Source organism: Camellia sinensis, chromosome 7 (assembly GCF_055761805.1).
Source record: "Camellia sinensis isolate YWXY chromosome 7, ASM5576180v1, whole genome shotgun sequence".
Classification (NCBI taxonomy): Eukaryota; Viridiplantae; Streptophyta; class Magnoliopsida; order Ericales; family Theaceae; genus Camellia; species Camellia sinensis.
Window position 1 is genome coordinate 39,651,873 of NC_138967.1, and position 9,500 is coordinate 39,661,372.

The 9,500-nt window shown below is 36.1% G+C and overlaps 1 long non-coding RNA gene across 1 annotated transcript; it reads right to left on the reverse strand.

Moving 5' to 3' along the window:
• Positions 1–4,269: 4,269 nt before the first annotated feature.
• On the reverse strand, positions 4,270–9,128 carry LOC145795053 (uncharacterized). Its single transcript, XR_014335224.1, has 2 exons — positions 8,476–9,128; positions 4,270–4,838 (listed from the first exon to the last, which is right to left on the reverse strand). It is a non-coding gene; the product is annotated as an uncharacterized LOC145795053 (long non-coding RNA).
• Positions 9,129–9,500: the final 372 nt, after the last annotated feature.

The following is a 9,500-nucleotide window of genomic DNA, read 5'->3' on the forward strand; positions in this document are numbered from 1 at the left end:
ACACCTACAAATTTGAAGGAAAAATTGGTTGAGATTTGTCAAAATAGCAAATGACCATTGGAGCACCATTGCTATAATTTGACAAAATAACACTATTCATTGCCAAATTATAGCAATGTCAATATTATTATAGCAATAATGGTTGGAGATGCTTTCACTACAACAAAAATATACTTTAGTGATACTAGTGACATGTTTTTAGAAAATGTCATAAAAATAATATTTAGCGGCATGTTTTAAAAAAATGTCACAACACCACAAATATAAAAGGCTTTAGTGACATTTCAATAAAAAAGTGTTACATCACTACAATATGAATGTGATTTAATAGCATCAAGTTTATGGCATATTATAAAAAAAATTATACAAAAAATTATTTTAATAATATTTATTAAAAAAATGTCACTAAACTTTAATAGTATGGCATTTTTTTAAAAAATGCCACTAAAAAGTGACATTGAACCAATGTTGCCCCTTAGTGGTGCCCTTAAATGCCACCCATTAGTTGTTGTGAGTTGTGACAATATGATTTGGAATTAAAATCAAAAAAGTGAAAAACAAAAGGGAAAGAGAGGAAAAAACAGTCTTTTTAAAATCCCTCGTTTCTATTAGTATATCTTGTTCGACATTAATAAAAATCACCGAAATTATCCATCGCATTGCCCACGACGACCGCCGCACACTGGCCATTGTGACCATCTTCTCAACTGATGAGCAGTCACCATCTTTTCTAGCACTGTGAGCAATACAATGCAGGTTCAATTTTTCATATCTCTATCTACCCTTCTCTTCTCACAATGTTTTCTATTAGTACGCTGTCTTTGTTTAATTTGGAACAATTTGGTACTCAACTTGTGAATAAAGCCAAATCTCTCTGACTATGAGGCCTAAATAGGGGAATCTGGATCCTCCGTCGCCCTTATCTGCGGCCCTTCCTTGTAGCGCCCCAAAACGACGTCGATTTGGGGCAACTTTTCATGAAAAAAAAAAAAAAAAAAACTCAGAAACAGAGAGAAAAAGGGAAGAAGATGGTTATCTAACGACACAAACTAGAAGCAGAGCATAGCCCAGAGACCCAAACACCAATCAAACCACAAGAAGCATTTTCTCTCTCTCTCTCTCTCTCTCTCTCTCTCTCTCTCTCTCATGCGTATAGTTTCCCTCTCTAGGAATTCTTTCCAAATGCTCAGTTCTTCAACTTGAAATTAAAGAAGTTGAAATTAGGGGGGGTTGTGGTGTGGTTTTTTGATCCTGTGTGTTGATTAATGGAGATACCAAAACGACAACTCTTTGTGCTGCAGACCCATGTTGATTAAAATTGAATCTACACCAACAAACCCATGTTGTGGGAAGAGATCCAGATCCAACTCTTTGTGTTTTTGTTTCTTTCTCTTTCTCTCTCCTTTTTTTTTTTCCTTTTTTTCTGGGTCTGTTGTTGATGATGATTATAAAATTATTCTTTGTGTTCTTTGTAGATCCCATTTATATCAATTCTTGGGTTTATTTTTTGTATTATTTGTGTTTTTGCTTCTTTCTCTTTCTCTGTTTTTTTTTTCTCTTTTTTTCTAGGTTTGTTGTTGATGATGATTATAAAATTATTCTTTGTGTTCTTGGGAAAAATGGCCATTTTGGATGATGAGTGTTTGGGTCTCTGGGCTATGCTCTGCTTCTAGTGTTTGGGTCTCTGGGTCTCTGGAATAATTTTACAAACCCAAGATTTGATATAAATGGGATCTACAAAGAACACAAAGAATTGATATAAATGGGTCTGTTGTTGATGACCATTGCCATTTTGGATTGTCCAAATTATTCTATGTGTTCTTGGAAAATTATTCTTTGGATGACCATGCCATTCGACAGAGCTCTATTCTTGGTAAGTCATGGTAGACAGATAGCCATCTTCTTCCCTCTTTCTCTCTGTTTCTGAGTTTGTTTTTTTTTTTTTCATGACAGTTGCCCAAAACGACGTAGGCGCTACAGGAAAGGGTCGCAGATAAGGGCAACAGAGGATCCGGATTCTAAATAGGGAGGTTTGATGAACTTTTTGTGTGTGTGTGCGGGAGCACAAATTACCTGTTTGATAGAATGTCCCAATGAAAGGGCATCGATTTGAGTTCCTTTGCTGAAATTTTGGAGCTTCTAACGGGTGAATTTGAGATTTCATTTAATAGAAATCAAACATTGGCTAGTATTACAAAAGGCTTGTTTGTAGTTCTCCCCTGTTTGTAGCTGCTGGAAGTGAAGATAACTTATACTTCTGCTAGGAGTCCAAATGATCTTGACAATAGATTTCTCCATACTATGGTTACTGAGGGTCTTTGATAGAGTATCCAGTAGTTTTGTGAACATGATAAATGTTGCCTTCACAGCCAAACAAAGAATACTATAAATAACAGCATAGTATTAGATGGCTCACCCAATTAACATAGAGATGAGATACCCACTTCATAGATTGAAAAGCAATTTGCAAAAAAGATGACTATATGGAGTATGTGTGCATGGGGATGACTGAATTTAATGTTTCTCTTTATTTCAGTCTACAGCATAAATAAAGAAAATGTGGTACAGTCATACAATAAAGAAAGAGACTAGAAACTTTGGCTTTAAAAGTCTCCACTATTTGTTTAGTTATGATTTAAAATAATCTTACCATACGCATGATCGCCAATTCTATGAGACATATTTTTTAAAAGGTGTATATCATATGTTTGATTATAGTGTAAATTGATCTTGATTTTGATTTATTTTTTTATCATTTTTTGTTGTAATAATAAATTGGAAGGAGAATAGCAAAATTTCTGATAAAACTTTTGAATCTATATGTATGTGTAGAAATAGAGCAATGTATGAACCAACTCTCTCTCTCTCTCTCTCTATGTGAAGCCTTCATGTTCTATTGATCCTTGATTTAGGTTTTTTTTTTTTTTTTTAAATTAAGGGATCATCTACCGTGCAATATTAACTAACTTTGATTCACTCCAAGGCCTTTAACATCCCTTTTTTTTAATTTATAAATATATAGCATCCTGTCTAAAATGTGAGTTGGCTAATTATATAATTGTTTATAACTATATAATTTTTTTGAATTTGTGACGAGTTTCAAATCTTGTGCTAAAAAGAAATCAACAAATGCAATTAAGAGAAGTAAAACATAGGGGATTGCTTTTTAAGTATTAGGCTAATCACTAAAGTGATGATTAGATTTAAATATTTCATTTTTTGGTTCATATTATGACAGAAAATAGAAGAAATTAGCTTTGATTAAAGCATGGGAAGAAAATGAAAAATCAAAACTAGAGTGTAGTATAATTATTTTTTGCTTTTTCCTTATGTACTATTCATTTTGTGGTGGTGCTGTTGGCTTCTTTCATCTCATTGTTTTACCGTATATCAATTTGCAACATAATTAAAAGTATATTATGTACTAATATTGGTGAGCTACTCTAAAGTATTATCTACTAATGATTATTATCAATTCAATGGAAGGGATTTACTAGTGATATGTTGAGCTCCTTCTATTTGTTTCTAATTTTGCATTTTAGATGGTGTATTTTTCTTCTTACTTGTTGAGTTTTGCTTATATTGCAGTGCGTCATCATCAAAGCATTTGAAGAGCATATTTACGAGCCCCATCCTAAGTTGTATAGACACTTCTATGAGGCTGATTCAAGCAATTACAAGGAGGGTATAAGAACTCGATTTGGGCATTGACTTCCACAAATATTATGAAAGCACTATAGCGATACACTCTTTCATGGATATGAATATTACACCTCTTTTTTTTTTTTTAGACATGTAAATATTGTATTTGTTTAATTTTTGTTTCTGATATTATGATAATGATATTGTCTTTGTTAAAATAGGAACAATGTTCTGATTTTATTTTATTAGTTAAGAACAATATTGTTGTATTTGTATCAATTGTAATTATATTTAATAAATGAAAATTTATTTGTTTATCTTGCAAACCAAAATATCAATGGAGTGAATGTTGTAAAATAATTATTTATTTATTTTTGTTTTGTTTTTCAATTTATCTCCATTTATGGCATAAATGAATAGTGAAACGTTGACACTTTGAGAAGTCACTAAAAGCTGGATTTAGTAACATTTATAAGAGTTATTAAAAATATCAATTATGGTATAAGAAGCGCCATTAAAAAAGTATGTAGTAGCATTTTTTAAATTGTAAGTCTTCTTTAATAGCATTTAGTAGTGTCACGAATAATGTCTACCATGACATCAAAGTGTTATTGAAAGTCTTTAACCTTTTTTTTGATCAGCAAAAGAAAACTTTATTGATGACGAAAACATACAAACATATGAGATGAAACATCAATAAAGAGGTGGAAGAGCAGAAGTGCATCATAGCTAGCAAACCCAATCCCAATTAGGTTGGCACTGAGAAGAAAGCTCAATCATGTGCAAGCTCAACCACAGAGGGATGGTGAGAAACCATGCCCAACAGAAAAAACAAAAACAAAAAAAGACCTCCACAAACTCAACCCCCAAAACAAACCCACAATACATTCCATACAATTCAATCCCACACAATTCACCTGCAGAATCACCCATAATCAAAACAACAAACCTAAATAACATCCTAATGCTCCACAGCCTTGAGAACAGCAGCAACTTCAGCACAAAACTCACCAAACCAGTGAGCTAACTACCAGCAGCAACTTCACCCAGAACAGCAGCAAAGCACCAAAACAGACCCATCCTCCATACCTGCTGCTTGATGAACACCTCTCACACAGATCATCCAGCACACCGCCTTTAAATTCAGTGGCAGCAAACAACAGGATTCTACAACTGGGAGGAGCTTCCTTGATACACTGCAGATGATAGCAGATCAAATCAAAAGCAAAACAAAACAACAGAGCAACCTATGCAGCAGCAGCAGCAACCAAGCAACCATCCTATAATCAGATCATCCTACAACCAAAGCATCAGCAGCCATCAAAACAACCAAGCAAACAGCAGCTGCAGAGTAGAAACACCCAACCATACAACAGCATTATACCAGAAACAGCTACAATACAGCAAGAAAGAACAATCAACCCCTACCGAGACATCTTCTAATCTAATTTAGGTTATAAATAAAATCACTCATTGGGTATTTCCAATCCTTTGATGATGAACTAAGCCAAAAAGCCAATCTAGTTTTGATAAGCTCAACTAAGACCTCTACATCAGCACTAGCCTTGTTGAAAACACATTCATTCCTTAACTTCCATATAGACCACAAAGTTACAAGAGGGATTGATCTCCAAAACACCTTTTCTTTTTTCTTAAACTTTCCTCCCTCCCACCAATGCAACAAAGACACAACTAAATTAGGAATTACCCAATGAATCCCCCACCACTTCAACATTGATAACCACACCTTCCACACAAAAGGGCAATGAAGGAGCACATGTGTAACCGACTCCAAATCTTTTTTACAGAAGCAACACAGAGTACAATTTCCACTAGATACGACTTCAATTCTCTGTAAGAATACAGAAGTCTTTATCTTGTGTTTCCAAGCAAGCCAACCAAAGAACTGAACTCTAGGAGGTAAGACCTTATTCCATAGCAAACCACTGACCTTAAGGTAATTTCCACCCTCCAATGAACAAAGTTTGTATAGGGAAGATACCGAAAAAATACCTGATGATGTGGCTGACCATTCTGGGTAATCAATTCTATCCAAGCTTACTGAAGGACCAGATGAGAGAGTAGAGAATAATCTCTGCAATTCCACCTTTTCCCATTCAAACAACTCTCTTCTGGGTAAAATGCTCCACTCCCCTAAGGAATCCTTGAAATTTGCAAACAGATAAAGAGAACCCCTCTTTTCCTTTGATAAGCTGTACAATCTTGGGAATTCTATTTTCAAACACTGGGAGTTACACCATACATCCTCCCAAAATCTAACCCTACAACCATCCCCCACCCTTACTTTAAAATTATTTCGAAAACACTCCACTAGAGAAGGGTGCTAATTAGCCACTGAACTAATATCAATCCATAATCTTGACTGCAAAGAACTGTTCCCAAGAAAAGGAAGCCAGGTACACTCCTCCAAATTATATTTACTGCAAATCACTCCCCTCCACAATGCTTCTGTCACAGAAGCAAATCTTCACCACCACTTAAGTAAGAGGCAAGAATTTGTAATTCTGACCTTTCTAATCCCCAAACCTCCTTGATCAATACTTCTAGTCACTTCCTCCTATTTGACTAAGTGGATTTTCCTTTTGAGATCTGAGCCTCCCCAAAGGAAAGAAGATTGAACTCTTTCAAGATCCTTAGCTACCCCCTCAGGCATTCTGAACAAAGATAAGTAGTAAATAGGTAGGCTTGCTAGGACTGATTTAATCAGAGACAACCTTCCAGCGAAAAACAAGAACCTCCTCTTCTAACCTGCTAACCTAGCTTTAACTTTATCAAGGATTAGTTTCCAAGTCCTCCTCCTACTAGGGTTTGCCCCTAACGGAATCCCAAGGTAATTCAATGGTAATGAGCCAGCCAGGAAGTTAAGTTTACCAGTAAGTTCAACCAGGATATCTTCTTTCACACCTACACCACAAACCACACTCTTATGATAATTTATTTTCAGCCCTGATATAAGTTCAAAACATCTTAGGATTCTCTTGATGTTCACTACTTCCTGAACTTCAACTTCATAGAATAAAATTGAATCATTAGCAAACTGCAGGTGGGACACAAGTACACCATGAGTCCCAACCTTAACACCCTTAATTAAATTCTTTTCTAGAGCTCTAGGCAGTAGTATATTTAAACCTTTTGCCACTATATTGAATAGAAAGGGGGAGAGAGGGTCACCTTGCCTTAACCCATTTTGGGGACAAAATTCTTCAATGGGAGAGCCATTCACAAGGACTGAAACCTTAGCTGATGTAACACATTCTCTTATCCACGCTATCCATTTATCACCAAACCCAAATCTTGATAACATTAAGAATAGGAACTTCCAATTGACTGAGTCATAGGCCTTTTCAAAATCAAGCTTAACTATGACACCCATCCTCTTTGCCTTCTTCCACCCATCAACCACCTCATTTGCTATTAATACTCCATCCAAAATATTTCTGCCACTTAAGAAAGCAGATTGAGCCTCACTGATTATTTCTGGCAGAACACTCCTAAGTCTATTTGATAACACCTTAGATAGAACCTTGTAAACTGAGCCCACTAGACTTATAGGCCTAAAATCTGACAATCCCACTGTATTCTCTGTATTCTCTTTTTTGGGAACCAATGTTATAAAAGAACTATTAATACCTTTGACCAATTTACCATGAGTGTGAAACTCTTTCATGAATTGGATCAAATCTCCCTTCATTATCTTCCAATGCTTCTAGTAACATAAAAGATTAAACCCATCTGGTCCTGGAGCCTTGTTTCCTTCACAATTTTTGATGGCTATCCAGATTTCATCCTTTGAAAATTCTGATTCAAGCAATTCAAATGCTTGACTACTCCTTACAGTTTTGAAAACACCCTCTAATGATGGTCTGCATTTCCATTCCTCTGAAAAATGCCTGATGAAGTGCAAGCATACCTCCTGTTTGACTTTCACAGGATCTTCATACACCATATCTCCCACAGTTACTGAATTTAGCCCATTTCTGCTCTGTCTACTAGTAGCCATGATATGAAAAAACCTTGTGTTCTTATCACCCTTCAGTGCCCAGTCAAGTCTAGCCTTTTGAAGCCACATACATTCAACCCTTTTACTTAACTTCCAAGCCTCACTTAATACTTCTTTTCTTCTTGCCTTCTCAATCTCCTCTAAATCTCTTATTTCTGCTAGCAGGTCAAGCTTATGCAATTCCTCGTCTACTGACTTAAGCTTAGTAGGGACATCCCCAAATACTTCTCTGTTCCACTTTCTCAAAGCCTCTCAAAGCAATTTAAGCTTACTATGTAAGAGAAAACCTGCCCACCCAACTACTGTAGTCTCCATCCAAATTTTCTCCAGAAAATCTGAGAACTGCGGATGTAAGATCCATGTATTTATGAATCTGAAAGGTCTAGGACCCCAGTCCCTATCATCCTCCATAAGAATTAAGAGGCAATGGTCTGATAGTAATCTAGGTAAACCCCATAGTTTGAAATTGAACACTTCTAATCACTCTGGATTTACTAAAAAGCAATCAATCTTACTCCACTTTTCTCCCTCATGAGCATTACACCAAGTGAACTTCCTACCTAACAGAGGAATATCTGACAATTCACATGACTCAATGAAACTGTTGAAATCCCTCATACCTCTATCTCTCCCAGAGCAACCTATCCTCTCACCAATACTTCTGATTTCATTAAAATCACCTCATATACACCAGGGCTTAGGGAAAACAGACTTCAACCCACCCAGAATATTCCAAAGCTTCTCTCTCCTACCCACTACATTAGGGGCAAAAATATTCACAATAACACACTCAAAAGAATTGAAAAGAGTACCTGAAATCATAATAAAGCTCCTATTACTGCAGCAATCTGACATCTGGAATACTCCAGGATCCCAAATACATAGGAGACCTCCAGATGAACCTTCTGAATCTACACACAAAAATTCCATTTTATCTTTAGGCCATAGAGCTTTAACATCCAAATTATTTTAACTATTTAGCTTTGTTTCTTGGAGCAATACTATATCAATCTTTCTATCAACAATCAATCTTCTAATCTTTCCTCTCTTCTCCCTCCTACCCAATCCTCTGCAATTCCAAGAAAATATCTTCATTAGGGAACAAACTAAAAACTCTGAAGCCTCCTCTAGATACATTTCAAACCATGTCCTCTCTCTCTCCACCAATTCTTCCCTTATCCTTCTGTTCCATATCCGTAATCATCTTCAGAGCATCTGCTTCATTCCCTTGGAAATTGATCCCCAATAGACTTCCCATTTGAACAGTAGCTTCAGCTTCTTTTAGGATTAAACTTCCTTCTCCAGAGCTATTGCCAAGATGAGGTGAAGGTAGAGTTGCTAAAGCTGCCACTGTTGGTCTGAAAATAACCCTCTTAGAACCCTTCTTACTTGATGACACAGCTTTATGGTTAAGATTTTTAACAAAACCGGAGAATCCACCCATTTGCATTTGATTATAATGCCCTCCTTTTCTTTTTTCTTCCATTTTACCTTTACCTTTCAAAATCTCCTTTCCCCTCGAAATTTCCTTCCTCTGATGGTTCTGGGTTGATTGATTTCTCCTAACATTTGGCCTGGAGTGGACATAACTCTCGTTGGGCCTATCAACAACTTTCATGATGATTTGACTTTTATCTAGGCCTATTTTATCCACAGACCCAGGTAGCCCATAATTGACAAGTTGATCTAGGCCCAAAAAATCCTGAAGGTTGAAACCCGGCCTATCAACAGTTTTCATGATGGTTTTACTTTTTTCTGGGCCTATTTTATCCACAGACCCGGGTAGCCCATGATTAACAGGTTGATCTTGGCCTAAAAAAACCTCAAGGTTGATTCC